The sequence below is a fragment of the Anabrus simplex genome, chromosome 10 (assembly GCF_040414725.1).
Source record: "Anabrus simplex isolate iqAnaSimp1 chromosome 10, ASM4041472v1, whole genome shotgun sequence".
Classification (NCBI taxonomy): domain Eukaryota; kingdom Metazoa; phylum Arthropoda; class Insecta; order Orthoptera; family Tettigoniidae; genus Anabrus; species Anabrus simplex.
Window position 1 is genome coordinate 130,853,573 of NC_090274.1, and position 22,805 is coordinate 130,876,377.

Consider the following 22,805-nt stretch of genomic DNA (forward strand, 5'->3'; position numbering starts at 1 on the left):
GCTACAAGTAGAAAAAAAAAACAATACAATCCTATGTCCATCAAAATACATTTCTAACATTGGGAATCAACTTACAATATAATCACTCCAGGGTCATCAGTTTTCTTTTCTTGCCAGAACTCTTAACCATTCTTAACCATGGCATCAGCATCATTAACAAGTTTTGTATAGTTGTTGATCAAAATATTTGCAAAATATTGCAAAGATAGACAGAGAAGTTCATATAGAGGTTTTTCACAATATGAGCAGCACTCCCTTGTATCAATTACACTTTGCCTAGCAAGCTGAATCAATACACATTTCTGATTCTTACTCTGAAGGAATGCTACTTCATATTCCTCAGAGATTAAAATCTGCATGATCTTATATAGGCTACATGTGTAAACACATTTAAGAGCAATTCTGATGGAACCGATAACCCACCTGTGTTTAAACTATTAAACGTGTCATTTTCCACTGTTTCATTTGATATGTTCGAGATACAGTACCTGCAATTAAGTTTACTGGCTAGCTTACAAGCTAGATAACCTGAAATGTAAATGAGAGGAAACATGTTATCAAACTCTACTTCTATTTAATTTACTTTAACTAGCAAACTGGAAAATTCACTGCATATATCTGTTTCGTCAGTTATGTTCAATGAATCGGATTCTAATTCAAACATGTCCTTGCTTAAATATATTTCTTTATATTTTGCAGAACTTAATCCTAGGAAACACTGCACTCTTATCTTCTTCTCAGCTTCAAAAACTTGGCACCACACACCTGTCTATAAGAACTACATCTCTTCTCAAGTTTATCGGTTTGAAACTTCTCTAGCAACACATACTCGACTTCAGGTAGATTTAAACAAAAGCTTATCAACTCAATCATGGCACTTGTTGTTTGTATGAGAGCCCTGAAAGTGTCTACTGAAAGGTGACCATATTGCAAGGTGTTATTAAGCCATGTCCTCAACCAATTCACAAATTCTTCAAGAATCCGTAATCTGATATCATCTCTTGAAGTGAATGGAGAAACATCCACTTTTCTCTTTCTGATTCCAATTGATTTGCTCTTGATGTTCATAACTGTCCACCATCTATTAACCAAGTTAAGAAAATGTCCTACTTCAGAATAGCCCCTTGTAGACACTGCTGTAATTGTCTTGTTACAAAAAATATTACAAGCAAGAGCCACATTCTGCCTCTCTAAGATTGATGGAAACACTGAATTGTAATAAAGTCTAGAGGCACACTTCAATCTTGTTGGACTCTAACTTGTACAGTTCTCTCAACACTGAAAACTGGGCTTTGAAAACTGAATAACCTTGACCAACAACAGGATCAAATTTGGGATAAAAGAAGGTTTTAGTTTCATCACACAGATTTAACCAATTGCTTCTGACAGATTTAAGGAGATGAACAGTATCATATAAAAAGTAAATAAAAGAATCACACTTTGGGTTGGGCATCTTATAATTTAAACTTTCACCTAGAACAGAACACGTGTTGCAATTTATCCGATTTATTATCAGAAATAATGATAAGCACAGTAAAACTGCAATTTTGGACAGTACTAATAGCTTTTTTTGTCAAGATAGCTAAGTCATCACCTGTTAAATTTTTTACTGGCACCAGTGCAACTACAGCAGAAACACTCCCAAAAACAGAACCTATCATAAAGGCCTGAATGGTTCTAGCTAACTTTCCTGTTTGATTCTGAGCATTGCAGTGCACAACATCTGACTTATTCTGGCAATATGAGTTCACATACATTTCACCCAAAAGGAGATTTACATATCGCTGTCTTACAGAAAGACCACATGGTCTACTCTTAAGAAAACTGTCGTTATCTTTATCAGGTGACACATGTAATGCATTTGCTATGCATTTGAGATGTCTAGAATGAGGAAGGAACATAATGTTTTGACTGTGAATAGCAGCATAACAGGAAGAAGATATGTAGTAAATTAGAAATGAAAACTGAAAAAGAAGGCAGGAATGTAACTTCTTGGACACACACAGGAGTTGAAACTGATGGCTTAAAAACACTGCTTTTTCAAGTCTGGAAATTCTTCATCTGAGTGAGATTCAGTGAAAGTCTCAGGATGTGACAGCTGGCCTTTGACATGGTTAACCATTTTCCGGTAATGCACCTGAGGTTCCAACTCATTTTTTGCATGGCATAGGCTACAATAATTGTTCAGAATTTCCCTGAGTTGTGACCACTTATGTAACTTTCCCTTTAATAAGGAATCATCCTTACCTGCATTTTTCCCTTTCACAAACACTGATAGCTCCAACAACACTGACGCTTTTACTGCCACCTCACCTTTTGGTATAGTCCGCGCACCTTTTAGCGATATTTGTTGTTGTAGTTGTTGGTGATGTTTTTTGGGCTTTTATCGCAGTAATTTTGCCCAGCCTACAATCCTTTACTTGCTGAATAACACTTTTAAAAATTGAACACACCAATCTATGAAAAGGCTTCGTTTTGAAGGAACTCACAGCACTATATCACACTATTTCACTATCACAGAATACTCCACACATATGAGTAACCACCCCAATGGAATCAGAAGTATATGAATACGATTAAAAAAATAACCACATAAAATTTTATAATACAATATTTGCCTCATCCAAAAACGTATTTATGACGTTGTTTATATCAGCAGAAGGATTACATAGCAAACAAGAAGCACTGGTTAGAAAAACATGTTTAAGGCGCGCTAAACTACTAATAAGCTTTCCACGAGGAGACACACATATATATGGGACACTGAAAAAGTAGGTGATTCGCGTCTCCATCACCAAATAAACAGTTTGGCTCGTGTGTCTTTCTTCTTCTTCTTAATGATGTTGTTTGGGCTTTAATTTTATTTTTTCCATCAAGTTTGTATCATAATTTTACCTTCCGCAGCCCAGCACTCGCTACATCGTTGCCTTCGCTATAATACAAGGCCTTGAAATGCACTAATGAAAACGGGTGCCACCTTAGTTCACCGTTCAGCCACTAGGATCGCCCTGTTGCCCCCTTGTGTTCGCATGGCCGTGTATGTCTATAAGTAAATTATATCCTAAATAAAGAGAGCTGAATGTTGTAGGTGTCTACAGTTTTAAAACTTTCCTACTCAGGGGCTTCTTATCGAGTTTCAAAACTTTCTCACTTCTACTTGAGTTCCTCGAAGCAATGTTGTCAAATAGAGGTCTCAGAAACTTTTGGAGTAGAAAAAGAGGTAGTTTGTCGTCTTTACACACTCTACACTTGCTTGCTTGCTGATGCTTATGGGCTGTGTCTACGACATTTCACCCAGTCAATACTCGCTTACTCATGTAAACACACTTGTATAAATGAAAAACTTCAGTTCAATAATTGGTGCTTGAGCTTGCAAGTAGAAAACACAAAACACTATTCTTCACTATTTCACATAATAACCCTATTTTGCTAGAGCACACTGTTCTCATACGGGAAACTTCCAATCTTGCAATCACACTTCTTCTAAAGTTTCACACACTCTGATAATCCGGAATAGCACCCTCACGGAATACACTAATGATATGAGGAATCACTCAAATGGAACCTTCAAAAGCATGAGCAATTCTCACCCTATATTACAGACAGAATTATAACACGATATTGGCTTCATCTAGAAACAAATTTAGCACTCGAATAATCTCGACTGTAGGATTACAGAGCAAACAAGAAACACTGGTTGGAAAAACCTGCTTGAGTCGCTTGAGATTAGTTATAAGTTTTTTACGGGGGTTAGCATATAAAGAACATTCAAATAAAATGTGGTTGGAGTCGCCATTACGGATATTTGTACCACACAAACAGTTTGCATCCTGCGTTAAATGGAAACGTGATCGATATTGTGGTGTAAGGGCATGATTAAACCGTAACCGAATGATGTTAATAATATGTCGTCTAGTATAAGATCCTCGTATAAACCAAGGTTTAACTAAAAGTGTTGGTTGTAAATGATAATAGAAGTTACCTTTGACTTGTGCAGTCTGTCTATAGAAATTCTGCCATTCTTGACGCCCCTCCTGTCGGATAACAACTACATAATCAGAAGCTGGAACAATATTGTTAGTATTCGGAACAGGAAGACGAGAAGCTTGTTTTGCAAGACAATCTGCTTTTTCATTGGCCTCGATACCCACATGACCTGGAACCCATACTAAAGTTATGTAAATACCGACGTTGTCAAGCATATAAAGGAGACTCTTGACATTGTATATATACCAATTATAGGATAACTCATACGAAACCGAAGATTGTAATGCACTCAGCGAATCCGTATAGATTGTAGCTCGCGTATATCCCTGTCGCTGAACAAAAAGTAAAGCTTGCTGTATGGCGAATAACTCCGCCGTAAAAATCGAACAGTCACTAGACAAACCATATTGTTCTTTAACATTTAGAGAAGGTATATAATAAGCGGACCCAACTCCATTAATGTTCTTTGCCCCATCTGTAAAAATGTTTATGCTTCGGGGAATATTAGAAAATTTCACTCGCTTAACAGGACAAATCTCGGTCCCCTGCAGACAAGTAACGTTAGTAGAGCCAATACGTATAGGCCATATTATTTGAGGCTTATAATAAGAAACCTGATAGGGTAAAGTATAGGGTATTAAATTAACACTGTGTAATAAGGTATACTGTTTCGACTTCAATGTAGCAAAAGCATGAAACAGTACTGGCAATCTGCGTAAACCCTGACGCCGTACGGAATAATACTCCGAGAGTAACTGTAACTTCGGAATTAAAGGATGACTTGTTAAAGAAAACTTTTTAAGTAAATATTTCGTCGCAAGTATTTTTCGACGTACTTGTAAGGGAGCTTCGCAGGATTCGACTAAAAGTGCATTGGTAGGTGTGGACTTTAAAGCTCCAATACAGGAGCGTATTGCTTTATATTGACAAGTGTTAAGAATATTCAAGTTAGTATACGATGCCAAGTCAAAAATATGTGATCCGTAGTCCAATATCGATCTAATAGTGGTTTTGTACAAAGATAGCACCACAACGTGATCTGCCCCCCATTGCCTACGTGTTACAGCTTGTATGACCTGAATATACCGTTCACTCTTCGAACGCAAATATAAAAATGATGTTTCCATGTAAGTTTTTGATCGATAAATAACCCAAGATATTTATGGTGACTAACCACTGGTATTTCATACTGATCAAAAGCAAGTGGCGATCGGTCATAGGTTCGGTGATGTGTAAATATCATCGCTCGACATTTCGCTATGGAAATATTTAACCCATGGGCCTCTAACCATGTTCTAGCTTCATGAAGCGTGAAACTAACATGTTGTCTACAGAGCTGTAAATCTTCATGTGTATAATAAAGCAAAAGATTGTCAGCATACGCCTGTAGTCGAGCATGACGTAAAATGACCGTTTCGAAATCTTTCATGAAAAGAGCGAAAAGAATACCACTCAGAATATCGCCCTGTGGCAACCCATCACTTACCTGCCGGGGCTGGATTGTATAAGGTGTCATTTAAATCTGAGTGTGCGATAAGTCAGAAGTTGTCTGAGAATGATAATAAATCCCTCAGGAATCTTAAGCGTTGCAAGTTTTTCCCATAATATGTTCAAAGGTACGGAGTCATAAGCCCGTTGAATATCAAGGAAAACCGCTATGGTACTATGTTTTCTGTGACGAGCTAATAGTAAATCGATAACAAAACTATTAAATGCATCAGATGTACTGCGTCCCTTAAAAAAGGCATATTGATATCGAGGCGTCAAGTTATAGTATTCTAATACCCATATGAGTCTTCGAAGTAAGATCTTTAGAAAGACTTTACGGAGGCACGAACCGAGTACTATACCGCGATAATTACTAACCTCAGTGGGTAATTGCTTATTTTTAAGAATGGGAATTAGAAAAAAGTCATTCCAACTAACAGGTGTACTATGATTGCGAAAAATATCATTATACCTGTTTAACCCTTTCGCACTCAGCGCGCCGATCTATCGGCGCGAGAGGTTATGGCGAAAACACTCACGGCGCCGATATATCGGCTCTGTCCTATTTAGGCATTTTCGTCATTTCCGTGGCTGTTAAATCGTAACAGTTGATCGTGACGGTACCTTAAAACGTTGAATTTGCGTTTTACTCTACAGATATATCCACCAGCCCTACAAAATATTTTTATTTTCGCAAATGAAATCTGTTGACCGTGAATGTTTATGTTGTGGTTATTTGAAGTTGTTAATTGCGTGGATCTGTTTTGATTGGCTTATGAATACAACAATTTGATCTTGATATGAGTTTAGTTAAGAGTATATTTCGTTTCTTTGGTATATCGTGTGTTCGCTGTACTTCGCAAACTGTAACTTTACTCCATTTCATAACTCCGTTGTTGCACGTGCTTGTCTCATCTTTTTATCGTAATGGCTAGGCCATATTCAAGGCCGAAAGAGGCCGATATCCTTGAATTTTCAGATGATTTAGACAGTAATAATTACCTTCTTTTGCCGAAAGTGATTCGCATTATGTGGGAAATGACAGAGTCACAGCTGCTCAACGTGCATCGGACCGCGAGGACCTGACATCGATGACCGTTACATGTACAATGAATAACTATGTGCCATGCTTCATGAATGAATTGCAGCACACACATCATATTGATATCAAATTAATCAGAAATAAATGTTCTTTCTTTCACGTCTAAGAGTAAAGAAGGAATACGCAATAATGTCTGATTTTTCAGCCATTGAAAATCAAAAATTATTTTTTAAAATTTATTTTCAAAATTTAATAATTTTTTCTGGCTTTACCAATAACAATACGTTTTAGGTATGTTCATTTCTGAAATGCTCATAGTTTTCTGTATTAGTGTGATTTATTTTATTTTAATGTGTGTTAAACTCTTTACGTGTTGATTTTTTGTAAGTCGGTTTGGAAAATGACAGAAATTAGTCTGAGTGTCTTCGAGCAAACTTCTGTATATAGGCTGAGTGCCAAAGGGTTAATAATGCCTTCTTTGCTCTAATAGGTAATAATTTGAGCATTTGATATGATACATTATCTGGACCTGGGGAGGAATTTGAGCACGATTGGAGTACTGCCTCTAATTCCTGATAATCGCAGGGTTGTAGCAATACGGAAAAACGTGCGTCTAGTGGGTCTTGGAAATAGACATACTGTGGTACAACAAAATCTGGCGTCTCTCTTACAAGAAAATCAGATAATACTTGACCTGGGATGGTCTTGGCAGGGGAGTGCTGCGTAACTCGTGTGATTGCCCTGATGGCATTCCACAAGTCTGCAATTGGAACCTGACGCGTGAAGGACGATATAAACTCCCTCCAAGCGACACGACGTTTTTGATGGAAAATTCGGCGAGTTTGTGCTATGTGTCGTTTGAGCCGGAAGTATTTTTCAGGTGTTGCGTGCTGCCTATATTGTCGAAAAAGTACTTTGCGGGTTTGAATCAGCAAATGACATTCCTCGTCCCACCACTTAACATGCGCAGGTTTCCTAGAAGATATAGGGGGTGAAACGATGATGGGGTGGTGAAGATTAATATATTCTGTTAAAATCTGCAGTAAAGTTTGGTATGAAAAATTATTTTCCGGTATTTTTTGTAACGCATCCTCAATGTAACCGGTATATATTTGCGGTTTAAATCTCCTCAAAGATCGAATCATGTTATTTTGAGATGTGTGCTGCGGTGGAGAAAAGGGTCTGCCTACACCATAAGAAGTAACAATAGGGAAATGATCACTGGAATAAGTATCACTCAAAGTATGCCATGTAGCAATAGACACCATATTTCGCTTACACAATGTTAAATCTACTGCGCTAGGAGGGGCAGAAGGCGCAGTCAAACGCGTAGGAGAGCCATCATTCGAAATAGCAAGAGCATGGTTATTTTCCGCATTAAGGAACTGTGTACCTTGAAGTGTATCCAAATTTCCTCCCCACAGTGTGTGATGAAGATTAAAGTCCCCAAAGATAAAAACATATGGTTCGGTAGTAAATTGTTGAAAGAATTGGTTCCATTGTCTCTCATTAATGGGAACGTCAGAAGGATAATAGATGTTCACAAGTAAAATATGCATATAATATAATCCTATAACATATGTATGGGGTATGGCCTGAATATTCGAATGAATGCTATATGTCACTGAAGAGCGCACCAAAAAGGCAACCCCACCATAACCGGGTCCATCATTACGTACAACTTTGTAATTAGGATACGCAATGCGAGTCTCAAGGTTAAACCAAGTTTCTTGTATAGCTAAAAAGTGAGGTACAGTTTCCTGAATTAATTTAAATAGCTCATGACGCTTGTTCATGAGACTTCTAGCGTTCCATTGAGTGATTCTGATCATAGAATTGAATAAAACTGCAAACCTTGTCCCTTAACTGGAATACATTATGGGCTAGCGCGGGGTGATCACCCAATAATTGTACTAATTGCTGAATAGATTGATAAAGACCACTTTGAAGATATTCTCGTTGCCTATGAAATGACGAAAGCGGTTGCGCCATTGAGGCGCTACTCGTGGCAACAGGTTCGTCCAAAGGTGCCTCCATCCGACGGCTTGCGCCTTCGGAAACAGGTGTAACTCTTGAAGCTACCATCTCCATACGGGGAATCTCTCGAACCAAATTTTGATAACCTTCCTTATCATATCCTGGGGCTGGTACCGGTCTCGGTGATTTTAAAATTACTTGTGTGAATTTTCTCTTACGGGGATTCGACTGTGTAGGAGTCTGTTCCTCCCCAGTTAAAGGGGGAAAATTTTGGGAATTGTCTACTACATTATATTCACTAGGTTGGACTTTTTGTACAGCGTCCTTGAACGATAAGTTCTGATGGCTCATGATCTTTTTAATGTGGACTTGCTGTTGGTGAGTTGGACAGTCAACATCTCCAGTTGAATGGGTGCCGCGACAATGCACGCATTGCACGAAAGTTTCCGTACAGTTCGCCGTAGTATGGTGCAATGCACATTTCCCACACCTGGGACTTGTCGCTCTGCAATGCTTATCAACGTGACCGTACCGCTGGCATTTTTTACAGATGATGGGAGCAAAAACATATGGCTCCACCTCTAAATGCACCTGATATAATGACACAAACTGTGGAAGTTTCTGCGCACGAAAAACCACTTTTATAGATCCAGTAGGGACATACTGTGTTCCTTCTTCGTTTACAATTCTACGGTTCAAACGCTTTACAGATTTTATAACAGCAGGAGACTTTAAGTGCTTTAATATAGCATCCTCTTTCAAGGTCTTCTCTACTCCCCTGATAACTCCTACCCGCAATACATTAGAGCTAGGTATGTATGCCCGTAATTTAAGCTCAACTAATATAGGGTGTTTCAAAAATGAATTTGCCTGTACGGCATATACAAATTCTATTTGTACCCTATTTCGTCCCTTGCGGGCCACTGATTTGATGCCTGAAATATTTTTCTCATAGAAAATTCTACCCAGGGTCATAGGATGCATGTTACCGACATTGCCTGTTTCTGTGGACTCCACAAAAATAATGAAAGGTCCATAATGAGTACTAGGATAAAGATCCTGCGACTCAGTCTTCGAAATCGAAGCACCAGCGTCTTTATTCACCACTGCATTTGGTGTATTCGATTTACTCACTGTGCCACTATTCTCACTTGGACTATCATCCTCATCCTGGTCCATTTGAACTGTCTCTTCCCGAGCAACTGTGATGGTTGAAGGATCAGGAGACTCCTCACCACCACTTTGCTCCCCCATAACGTACGAATTACACTCGTAGAATCACTACGCAATACCGTCCACGCTACCTCTCCACAGCGACTGTCCACTCAACTGCACACTAGCACTGCTAAGAGGGAACTGAACTCTACACTTAATTTCACTGATGAACCTGGTTTTCAGAAAAAACGTACACATTTTTAGTAACTGTCGTCGAGGTAAATACTGCACAGCAGAGGTAACAAATTCCGTCATGCGCTGCAGAAGAGCCACAAACGATGATTTCGGGTATCTGAGGGCTCCTCGATCTTGAAAGCGAATAAGACATAATGTTGGACTTTCACTAGCTGGAGAAGTGATATGTTCTAAACAGCCTTCACAGTCTGTTTGTTCTTCTGCCACCCGCACTAAGTATCCTGCTACCATAGCTAGAGAAATACCAGGTATTGTAGCTGTTGAATCTGAAACAAATTAATCATATTTATGTACTAGCGAACACTTAAATAAAAAAGTATTGTTCACACAGATCTGATGTAATTTACCTTGCAAGGGTTTTGTAATGATAGACATTACGTGTTCAGGAAGCTGCGGAATTTGCACATCATCGCGACTTTCATTCCTTCTATACGGTACCGGTATCTTTCATCCATCTGGCACATTCTTGGTTGTAGTAAACTGGTTCGTACATTGCGGATCTTATTTTCATCCCTCAGCTCAACATTGCCATGTTTTGATGCCGCAATAATTCCTGTATGGAGCGTTGTTTCGATTGCGTTAAGGCATGACCTTGCGTCCATTGTATCATTGTATCCCGCTTTGCGTCGTAGGTGGCTAAAGAAAAGCTCGATATCATCGCTTGTTAGATTCCTCGTCAAGACATAATGAAAATTTATACTTATGAGGTATTTTACGCAGGCCACAGTGGATTGGGTAGTCAAGACCAACGCCTGATACGTTTCCCTCGTGAATCTTTTCTCTTTCTCTAGATGCATTTGAATGTTCTTGATATATGACAGGAAATAATTTATTAACCAACTGAAGCGTTCATTTTCAATGCTGAAAAATGCCAGTTTGTTCTCATTCCTGGAATATGTCCCATAGGAGGTGTTGCAGACATCATGGGCATCGAACCACTTCATAAAATGCTCCATGAAAGAAATTGTTTCTTTTAAACTCTTCTTGTCTTTAATGCTCTCGGGACAAACCACCTCCATACCCTTCAAACCAGCGATTGTTTCAGGGGAAAATACAATTTTGGCTCTTGCTACATTCATTTTCTCCAAATTTGTAGGGTAAACTACTTTTCTGGTTAGTTTCCTCACCGGCTTCATAATTGAAGATTTCTGGAGTTTGAAAAGAACTCTCAAATGATCGCCGGTCACGATAGCATTGTTTACAAAATAGTCTCGTGACAAATGTTGGGATCACACGTTTTTTATGACGTGACTGGGATCGAAACTTAGGAACAGAGGCCTAGTTTTATCAGCTGGATGTCGTATCTCATGCGTAATGCTTCCTCCACATCGAAACATTTACCTGAGAACTGTCGGTCACAATTCTGATCACTCTGAAACCACACTTTTCAACAGCATTTAACGCATCCAAGGTTAATTTTGCAAGTTGTGAGCCCGTAATGGATGAAGTGAAATAGAAAGACACCGGCATTCTGTAATATGTAGAGAGTCCCTTGAACAAAATGCAGAGTAGTTTATTGGCCAACCTATCTTCGATTCCAAGAGCGTCAATGTCAATGTCATTCAGTCCAATAAACATATCTAATTTCCTGTCATACATAAGTTTCGGCTTTATGGACATTTCATCTATTATAAGGGAACCAACCTTTTCGTTATCGTTCACTAACGACAGTTTTTCTACCAGTAATCGGGCTTTAGTTAGCGAAGTTATGCCGGTCTCCCCTCTTGAGTATCCAACATACGATTTCAACGTTCTTGGATGAGGAAGATGCAAAATATCGAGTGTTCTGAGAAGCCGATAACCAGTTGGCGACCTTGAAGATAATAGTACACAAATTTTAACTGTAGTCTCCTGGTATTTACATTTCTTTTTTTCCAAAGCTCTGAAGTTGTTCTAACAAAATGTTTGCTTTCATATTACCTCCCTCAGCTTCCTTCTGAATTTTAGAAACTCGACTTGCAAGATTTCCGGGATCCTTCTTTGCCTTACTAAGTTCTGCTTCCAAGTCACGAATTTTTACGCGCAACCTCTTAATAATTGTCACGTGCTTTCTATTTCTTCTGATCTCCTTCCTTAATTTCCTGGTAATGTATTTTGGTACTGTTGATTTTAGGACGGGAGAAAACTGTGTACCTACTGTTGTGGTGCCTACATTTATCAGGTCAGATTCTCGAGTATTATCAGGCACAGGAGAATCCGATTGTTCCACACATTTTCTCTTATTTCTTATATACTCATTTTCACTGTCCGTTTTTTCAAGCTGTCTTTTCTTAGGAGCTTTCCTACATTTTAAAGTGACTTGTTTGTGTTTGGGGAACTCTGTAAAAACTGAAGGGACTTTATTAGGCAGGAGCGTCTTTTTAGATGTACGTATACTAAAGTCTTCTTCTCTGAAGTGTTTACTGCACACCCTCGATTTTTCTGTAGGAACCCAGAGAGATCCCGGCTTGTCTCCTCTGCGAGATATAGCAACAAGCCACCGTTCTTTTAAAGCACTATTCACTGGAAACTTGTGAAATGAAATTCCACTACCTTTAATTTGTCGTGAATGACAATAAGGAACACAGCAATAAACCATGATTGAACCTGCGAGTGCTTATTATCACAAGATTACACACATTCACAACCAACTCAATACACACGTTTAGAGGCGCGAACCTGGTAAACAGGGGGCAAGGTAGCGATCCTAGCGGCCCGCCAATGAACTGCAGTGTGACCACTTCTATAGCGTTTTACGGGCTCTATTTCCAGGCCTTGTACTATAGCGTAGGCAACGGCTACAATCAGTTGCGCGCTGTACGACTGTCGTTTGTTTGCACGCTCGTGTACTATACGCGCACTTTTTCTTGAGCCCGATTTTTACGGGGTGAGGCAACTTCGAGTTGGCTGTGGATGAGGACAAATACAGTAGAGACAATACCCGACACTTACGGATTTCGCCTTGCTAAAATGGGAGACAATTCGACGGTGGCGCTCCTAGTGACTTGACCTGAACAAATCGCGCTAAATGCAAATATCAATGGAAATGTATATACGGAAATGGATAAATAAATTACGTCTAGAAAGAAAGTGGTATTGAGATATTAACTTCGAAGTTGCTAAAGCAATTCTGGATAAATGAATGAAGAATTATTTAAAAGGTTATTATTCAAAAACTGAAATTAGACACATAAACAAGATATGAAATGGGCTGCTGTGAAATGGCTTGATCTTTCATTTATGCATTACTTTTTTAGCTTTAGCATTCCTGCCTGAACTTTTACGGTTGGATTTGTCTTTTTTGTCATTTAAAAAACATTGTATGAGCACATTAAGACACTTGTCAATAAAAATATCGGCACATTCCTTGCACACATGATGCAATGAATTAACATTTAAAAGCTGGACAATTTTCCTCTTAACATGAAGCCTACTAACAGAAAGAAAATCTATAAAATTCCTTATTTAATCTGAGAATAGGGATTAAAGAAAGAAAAGTATGAAAATGTTGTCGATAGTGATACTTTGAGGAATATTTACGTACAATTAGAGTAAAAATGTAATATACCCTTGGCTGTATAGTCGAGGATTTTTAAAGTCTCTGGCCTGGAAATGATCTGAACAGATCTTATAATTCTTATACAAGCGTAACGTCCCTTCTTTCTTGTACATCTTATCCAAATCACTTCTGTGACATTTCAAAACCCACAGATCACACCTACAACAACACATCGGAATTGAAGGTTAACTGCTGCACTGAAAATGAAAACCTACAACCTGTTTTCCAGTCATTGACCGGGTCAGGGATGTAATGAATGAAACATATATAGGCTGTTAGTACAATGGGGTTGCCACTCCCAAGGTGATTTATATTAATGAGTGATAAATGGTATGAAATGATAATGGAGAGTGTTGCTGGAATGAAAGATGACAGGGAAAACCGGAGTACCCGGAGAAAAACCTGTCCCAACTCCGCTTTGTCCAGCACAAATATCACATGGAGTTACCGGGATTCGAACCACGGTATCCAGCGGTGAGAGGCCGACGCGCTGCTGTCTGAGCCACGGAGGCTCTTAACTGCTGCACTATACAATAAAATATGCGTATTACATTTTATGCCAGTTAAAATTTGGGTCGAGCAGGTCAGAAGATTATGAAGTACTATAAAGAATATATATGCAAACACAATATTACTTACATGTTCTTGTCACGAGGGAACCTGAAGACCGACCACGCATTTTTCTCTACTTCGTAATTACTGCAGCCAAACACAGCTCATACCTTTCCCCTCATGTTGAGAGGAGATATCAAGCAATGACACACGCTACTATTTAATTATGTCAACTCACTGAAAACGCATAAATAACACCAGAAACTTCACACAAAAATACACGTGCTCTTATGAGAGAATCAGTACTGTTCAGGTCTATCCGCTAGAGTGAGTTCCAATAGCTGTCCTTCGATATCTCGCTCAGTGTCGTGTGTTGTCTCTACTGTATTTGATGAGGAGCAAGGAGGGAGTGCTGCCAGTTCCGGTTATACCGCCAATTGGATGGAAATGAAATCTGAATTGAATCGATAAGAAGATCGATCGATTTGAATTTTCTAAACATTTATTATCTTACGTCAATAATTGTGTCACACATACATTATTTAACATTATATAACATTTCTCAATGCGAATCTTGTTACTAGCATGAATTATATAGTTTGGCTTTGCTGTATAAACAACAACAGTACTAGTTTGCAAAGTGTACGCCAGGTGTCGCACAGCGATGAATAAGCGATTCATAGTTTGTGTATCCAAGGTTGCCGATATGGATGTCGAAGATAACCGAGGTCTACCGATTTAGCACTAGGGAGCTCCGGGCTCAAGAAAAAGTGCGCGTATAGTAGAATGTTGTTGAGAGGCGATCGGGGCTGCCAACCTCTACACTTAGGAACTAATGAGTGTTCTTTCTTTCTTTCTTATAAGGAAGGAAGAAAGAAATAAAGAACGAAAGAAAGAAAGAATGTAGATAGATCTTACCGTGGACAAGACCATTGGTCTGGACAGTTAGGATTCTTGCCGTGGACAAGACTATTGGCCTGGACAGTTAGGATTCTTGCCGTGGACAAGACCATTGGTCTGGGCGGTTAGAATTCTTGCCGTGGACAAGACTATTGGCCTGGACAGTTAGGATTCTTGCCGTGGACAAGACCATTGGTCTGGGCGGTTAGAATTCTTGCCGTGGACAAGACTATTGGCCTGGACAGTTAGGATTCTTGCCGTGGACAAGACCATTGGTCTGGGCGGTTAGAAGCCGCGAAGCGGCGTTAGGCACCTAGTTTCGTGAGGAAACACGATTGGTCTGGACGGTTAGGATTCTTGCCATGGACAAGACGATTGGTCTGGGCGGTTAGAAGCCGCGAAGCGGCGTTAGGCACCTAGTTTCGTGAGGAAACACGATTGGTCTGGACGGTTAGGATTCTTGCCATGGACAAGACCATTAGTATGGACAGTTAGGATTCTTGCCGTGGACAAGACCATTGGTCTGGGCGGTTAGAAGCCGCGAAGCGGCGTTAGGCACCTAGTTTCGTGAGGAAACACGATTGGTCTGGACGGTTAGGATTCTTGTCGTGGACAAGACCATTGGTCTGGACAGTTAGGATTCTTGCCGTGGACAAGACTATTGGTCTGGACAGTTAGGATTCTTGCCGTGGACAAGACCATTGGTCTGGGCGGTTAGAAGCCGGGAAGCGGTGTTAGGCACCTAGTTTCGTGAGGAGCAGCCCTGTATCCGCCTCTACATTAACGTAAGTATTAAATTAAATTACTGCTGTTGTGTATTTCACATTGTTTCCTTTACATTGTGTTTTTTCTTTGTGCTTTTATTCAGCCGGGGTTGGTAACGCAATGCACCCATCAGCATTGATGGCAATGACTTCACATTACCTTCACGTTCACCAAAGAGAATGCGAGTAGTAAAGCTAGCCATGACCGATGGCGGCTGCTGCCCTTATTAGGGTATAAAAGTAAATTTACTTCTGGGGGCGGGATGGTGGGTTCCTAGACATCGCAATGAACACATCTCTCCTCTACAAGGTATTCCAAGTAACATTTGCATTATTTTAGCTTCCTTATAATGTTATAAACTCTGGGCTGCGGAAGGAAAAAGTTGCCCTTGATGCTTATGGGCTCTTTATATTATTCACCCAGTCACTAAGTATCACACAATGAGATCACTAGTACTGATGGCGCGTTCACTTCCTCTTCTCCTTCTTCTCTTCTTCTGCTTCTCGAGATTAGAGTAGAAAAATGTCGCAGAAACCGGAAAACTGTCTTATAGGAATGTAAGACTTATTGTTCTGATGTTCCGCTCGATAGACCACGGCCGACTGGATCCCTCGCTGCGCACCTTATACCGTACTTCGACCAGAAATTTTATGCAAACAAGAACAAAGTGATTTCTGGCTGTAACTTCGTCCTGAACAAGGATTTTAATTTATGCGCTAATTCGTTTTTTAATGGTGTGGTGATTTGCTTTTCTTTAACTGCGTTAGGAAATATTCGAATATATACCGGTATTGCTGTGTGCCTTTTTTGTATTCCGAACAGGAAAAGAGAGCAAAGGGACACTATCATTTCACGAATTCTCTGTAGACCAGGACAAAACTACGGAGTGGCTAAAAGCAGGTAGCACCCTCATCTTAGTTTTCCGTTTCTATTTCGGGCATTTACCTTCTTTCTTTCTTTCTTTCTTTCTTTCTTTCTTTCTTTCTTTCTTTCTTACTCTGTTTACTCCTCCAGGGTTGGCTTTTCTCTCGGACTCAGTGAGGGATCCCACCTCTACAACCTCAAGGGTAGTGTCCTGGAGCGTGAGGCTGCGGGTCAGGGATACCACTGGGAAGGGTGACCAGTACCTCGCCCAGGAGGCCGCAACTTCTACGCTGAACGGGGGTCTTGTGTTGGTGATGGGAAGATTGGAAGGCATAGACAAGGAAGAGGGAAGGAAGCAGCCCTAGCCTTAAGTTAGTTACCATCCCGGCATTTGCTTGGAGAAATGGGAAACTATGGAAAACCACTTCGAGGATGTCTGAGGTGGGAATCGATACCCCCCCTCTACACAGTTGACCTCCCAAGGCTGAGTGGACCCCGTTCTAGCCTTCGTGCCACTTTTCAAATTTCGTGGTAGGGCCAGGAATCGAACCCGGGCCTCCGGGACTGGCAGCTAATCACGCTAATCAGGTATATTTACCGATGAATTTTCTTTCATAGAATAATCCTTTAGGCGGTGTCGTATTTACCATATGACAGCAACACAACACATTTTTATCCAAGATAATCTGAACTTTGACATTTAAACATTGACAAGTAAGAATCACTACTGCTATGACGGTAAGGCCAACGTATGAAGTGTTGTTACCTGAGCAATGGGGCCGATGACCTAGATGTTAGGCCCCTTTAGATAACAAGCATCATCATCATCATCATCATCATCATCATCATCATTATCATCGAGCAGATAACAGTTTACAATTAATTTACTCAAAATAATTTTCTCTCGCTGAATTTTTATTTAAAATCCTTCTTCTTCTTTCGCTATTTGTTTTAGGTCGCACCGACACAGATAGGTCTTATGATGCCGGTGGAATAGGAAAGGGCTAGCAGTGGGAAGGAACCGGACGTGGCCTTAAGGTAAGATCAAATGCCCTATACCGACAATGTTAAATATTCTACATTTTTGACCCATTATCTCAGGAACTATTCAAGATAGAAAGCTGTAATTTTCGTCAGTTTTACATAGAACCTGTGACAGTTTACTGATTTAGATTCAAGGAGATCAGATGATTAGGAAAAAACTGTATTTTTAAAAAAATAGTTATTATTTTTTAAGAAAATATTTACTGTACATATTTCTCGTCATAAAATGAGGTCTACCGGTGAAATACAGCTGAGTGTAGATCTACATATGCAGTACCTTATATTGAATAATATTTTTAAAAATTATATTTCTGTTGTGTCTCATTTCTGAGAAAATGGGACAAATGTGCGGGAAAAAACTAAACTGACAAAAACTGGGTTAAAGTTTCATAATGTCAACATTCCTATTGTTTGTTGATGCCCTACTGCTAATAGCATCCTGCTTCATAGTCTGAGCCTTCTTCTTCATCCCTGATACCTAATTTCTTCCTTCTTATCTTCTTTCTTGCCACCTTAGTCATTTGTTCAGCCGCAATTTCAGCTTTGCGCACTCGTAATTTGTCAAGGTGCAGCAAGGCTCTTTCCGTGTTACGTCCTATCTTCACTCCCAGCTTATGGAGGACCTTGATCCTACCCTTATTGCCTTTATTGAAAGTGATTACAGCATCTGATACACTCAGCCTCAATGTTTTTATGCCAACAAAGGTATTTTTTGGTATTCGAGACCAGATAATATTGTTGAATGCCTCGTTAACATTCTGTGTCCGCCCATGAACACACTTTTTTAGTAAGTTAGGGTGTGCTAAATCTCTGAAAACTGGATTCACTGCCTCCATTACTGCCTCAGGAATGGAGTTTTTATGGTGGAACTCGTTCAATGTGCCAGCTGCCTGTGCTTTTATGTACTTACACCATGTGTTTGGTGCAGGTGGGCACAGGTGGTGAACTGGGTTCTTATCTGTAGACAACCTATGGAAGTAAGTTGCCCACACAGTCCTTTTCATTGATTCCAAATCATGGGTATTTTCTCTGATAGCTTTTCCATAGTAATCCTCGAATTCATCTATGACAATATCGGTAATAGGGTTGGGCAGACCGGAACATTCACTTGTTCCGCAACATTAGGAACTTGAGGCGGAGTGTTTCGGTACAGAGTGCCGAGACACGGGACACAGGACACAGGACTGTAACTGCGTCCTAGAGAGAACTTCGAGAGGCAACAGGACATGCTCCGCTTCAGCTGGAATGTGCCTGAACCGAACGTGCTGTGCCAAGGCCGCACTAGATAGATTAGTTGGCCTTGGCTGTCTGCCTGTCGGTACCGGCTGTGTGCCGCCCTGTGTTGGAGTGTCAACATTTTTTCATCCAGTTATATCTTTAATTCCAAAGCGGTGACCCGTGTTTTTCTTGGGCTTAAAAGTTTCCTTAAAGTCCAAATTAATTTTTAACATCAATCCCCGAGAAAGTGTTGAGGGAAATTTTCGAGATATTGAAGAAAGTAAATGGAAGTTGCACCATCGCAAGTTGACAGACAGGGCAGGACAGAGCAGAGCAGGCCGGTTCTGCACCTACTTCCGCCTACCACGCGCAGTCTTCGAAATCAGTTTCCTGCGCACGTGTCACGCAGTTAGTTAAGAAATGGAGGAGAAAATTACCACAGCCATTCATTCTCATCATGTTTTGTAGGTACTATGTGAATCATGTGGACTGCAATGCAGTATGTACGTATGTATGTATGTATGTGCGTATGTTCGTGAGAAAATGCCTGAACAGAATTTAATGAAAATCGGTATGTAAATTCGGGGAATAAGGCACTACAGTCTAGGCTATAAATAATTTTATTCACGCTGCGTAACAAGGTAGTTTAGAGAGAGGCCTAAAATGTAATCCACCGAGCAAGTGGCCGTGCGGTTAGGGTCGCGCCTCTGCGAGCTGCATTCGGGAGATAGTGGGTTCGAACCCCACTGTCGGCAGCCCTGAAGATGGTTTTCCGTGGTTTCCTATTTTCACACTAGGCAAATGCTGGGGCTGTTTCTTAATTAAGGCCACGCCCGCTACCTTCCCAATCTTCCACCCTTCTTCCGTCGCCGAAAACCTTCGATATGTTAGTGCGACGTTAAACAAACAGCAAACAAAAGAATGTAATCCTCATATATCTATGAAACAATCCGTGACCCAAGTTCTCGCAACATATAGAATTTAAGACAAAGATCTAATGCTGATTATGGAGAGCATCATCGCCGACTCCGTCGCCGTCATCCATCATCACATTTATGTGAAGAGATAAATACGGAAAATCATTTATCATGTCTTGTCAAATATAAATGCAAACGCGTTCACAACAGATTGTCAATGTTGATTGATTTTAGTATCTTGTGTCTTGTGACAACTAGATGAAAATCTAGCAGTACATTTATAAATACATATTTTTCCCTCTCCCCCACTGTGATCCTATTAATGAATTTACCATGCAAGTTGGTCGTGCGGTTAGGATCGCCTTGCTATGAGCTTGCATTCAGGAGATAGGGGGTTCGAACCCCACTGTCGGCAACCGTGAAGATAGTTTTCCGTGGTTTCCCATTTTCACACCAGGCTAATGCTGGGGGGGTTGTACCTTAATTAAGGCCTCGGTCGATTCCTTCCCATTCCTAGCCCTTTCCTATTCCTTCGTTGCCATAAGACCTATCTGTGTCGGTGCGACGTAAAAAATATAAAAAATAATCATGAATTAAATTCTTTGCTTAGTCCATATGGACACCGAGCATCGGTAACATAGAAATATTGTTCAGTCTTGTAAACTGGCGAAGGTGGTTGTTTTTATTGCGATTGTCTTAAGCTGAATAACAGCGTTGCCATGAGCACAAGGGAAATTGTGAAGATGACTAACAAAATGAGAAAAATTGCGAATGCTTGAAGAAAAAGAAAAAGAAGAGCCTCTTTATACTGGATGCCCCAATATCACAGAGTCTAAAGAAAACATGTTATTTCTGAAAACCGACAAGACCTTGTGTGGCAATGTGCGCTCACGTCCACTTCGCAGTTTCGTAAGCTTCGCGCTGTTCTGCTCTGCTCTTCCCTGCTCTGCGGCCAACTGCTTCTCAATGTGCGCCCGACCTAACAGCACGAAAGTACAACAATGTATTCATCCAGTTATATTTTAAATTCCAAAGCGACGACCCATATTTTTCTTGGGCTTAAAAGTTTCCTTAAAGTCCAAATTAATGTTTAACGTCAATCCCCGAGAAAGTGTTGAGGAATATTTTCGAGATATTAATTACTCACTAATTACTCACAATACATGCCAATACATTCAACTGGTAAAAATATCCTTGAATTGATTACTTTTAAACACCTGCACTGCCATTGTAACCGTGCTATGGGTATTTTATATTGACCGGAAATATCTTAACCTAAAAGCAGCCTTTAACGTGATTATTGGGCGCGAATTTCATTGTTCCGACTGTTCGTTCACGTTCCCTGCAGCTTTATGCTGGACACGGCCATAACTACACACAGGCACACACCACACAGCACGTTCCGTACAGGCACACTCCCAGTTCCCACTGGCGCGGAGCATGTAATGCTGCCTCTCGAAGTTCTCTCTACACTGCGCAGTTACAGTCCCGGGTCCCGTGCGCCCGCTGCACAGTTCAGCTAGTAGGCGAAGGGCAGTGCATAGTGGCGCTTCTGATGGGACAGCGAGTCAGTGTCTCCGGCTCGCTTGAGAATGTTTCGGAACAATTGACACTCGGTGTTCTGGAACAGCGGAACATAACTGTGCACCGGCACCTTGTGCCGAAACAGGGACATAGTGCCCATCCCTAATCGGTAAGCCTACCAGCATTTTTTATGCTTTTGCCATCAGATAATTTCGTGTCACGCGGTTTGCTTTTCAGTTGACAAAGTCGTGCTCCCAGACTGAAGATAAACAAAGGACAATCACTAGAACTCCAAGGAATAAATAGCAGAACAATCCACAAAGAAATAATCCAAACCACAGCCTTCTAGATCAAATAGTATTCTGTAGATGAACAGTTTTCCAGTGTGATGCCCAGAGGCCATATTTGCAGTCATGTCACATAATATTAAAAAATCTGTATAAAATATTTATAATTAGATTTTTATGATAAATAGTATACCAAAATATTCAGAAAAATCCAAATAATTATATAATGCAAAAATTCTCAATATTTTGAAAATTTGGCTGATGTGAAAATGGGAAACCACGGAAAACCATCTCCAGGGCTGCCGACAGTGGGGTTCAAACCCACTATCTCCCGGACGCTAGTTCACTGCTCACAGCTGCACGCTGCGCGGCCAACTTGTTCCACCTCACTGCATTTCAAGTAAAAATTATTGTCTGAATTTAGCACGGCCAACTTGCCCGGTATTTAATATTCTAGTAAATGGTATGAATGAAATGTAATCTGAAACTATATATATATATATACTGAAATTAAAATTTTAAAATGTTTGATTCAATATATTTATGTTATGCATACAACGAATATAGAAAAAGTAAGACTTTTATGTTTTGTCCAGCCTCCTTCCTGAGAGCAGCGCATGAAGAATTTTAAAACTCTCATTGAACAATGACTCTTAATCTCAATATTAACATCAGAAGAAAAAAGTACTGTGGTAAGTTCTGCTATGTATCTAAATGCCATGATTATAAAAACGATTACTATTATTCCTCACAATTAAGGAACGTCAGTTGGACTACTCCATCCTCCGCAGTTTCGTTTCACGACGTTATTATGGCAAATATCAACGAAAGTAACCTTTAGGATTAATCATTTTAACAGTATTAACCTATGTAACATTCTCCATAACTCTAAATTACGATAAAATAATCAGCAATCAAAGTCAATATATTTGCCCTAAAGAAGTATGCATTTCTACCGCAAATAAGTCGGCCGCCAGCGCCACGTGTCGAGCTGTGTAACTACTCCGATTACAGTGCGTGGACCCGATTGTCAAGGCCGGTAAGGAGCTAGCTAGGGCGACGCATCAAGTCGGCCGTGGATAGACAGTACTATAAGGATACAATTCAATAATAAACGGAATATTTACTAATAAAATACACCTAGGGTAAACCATATTTGTGGTGGCATCGTTACGGTTAGGGATGAGAATGATTATAATCCTACAAGAATTAAATGGGAGTACACATAGCAACATAGGGTACTAATCTTCACGCCAGAGTGATCCTTCTCGGCGCCTTTTGTACGTACACAA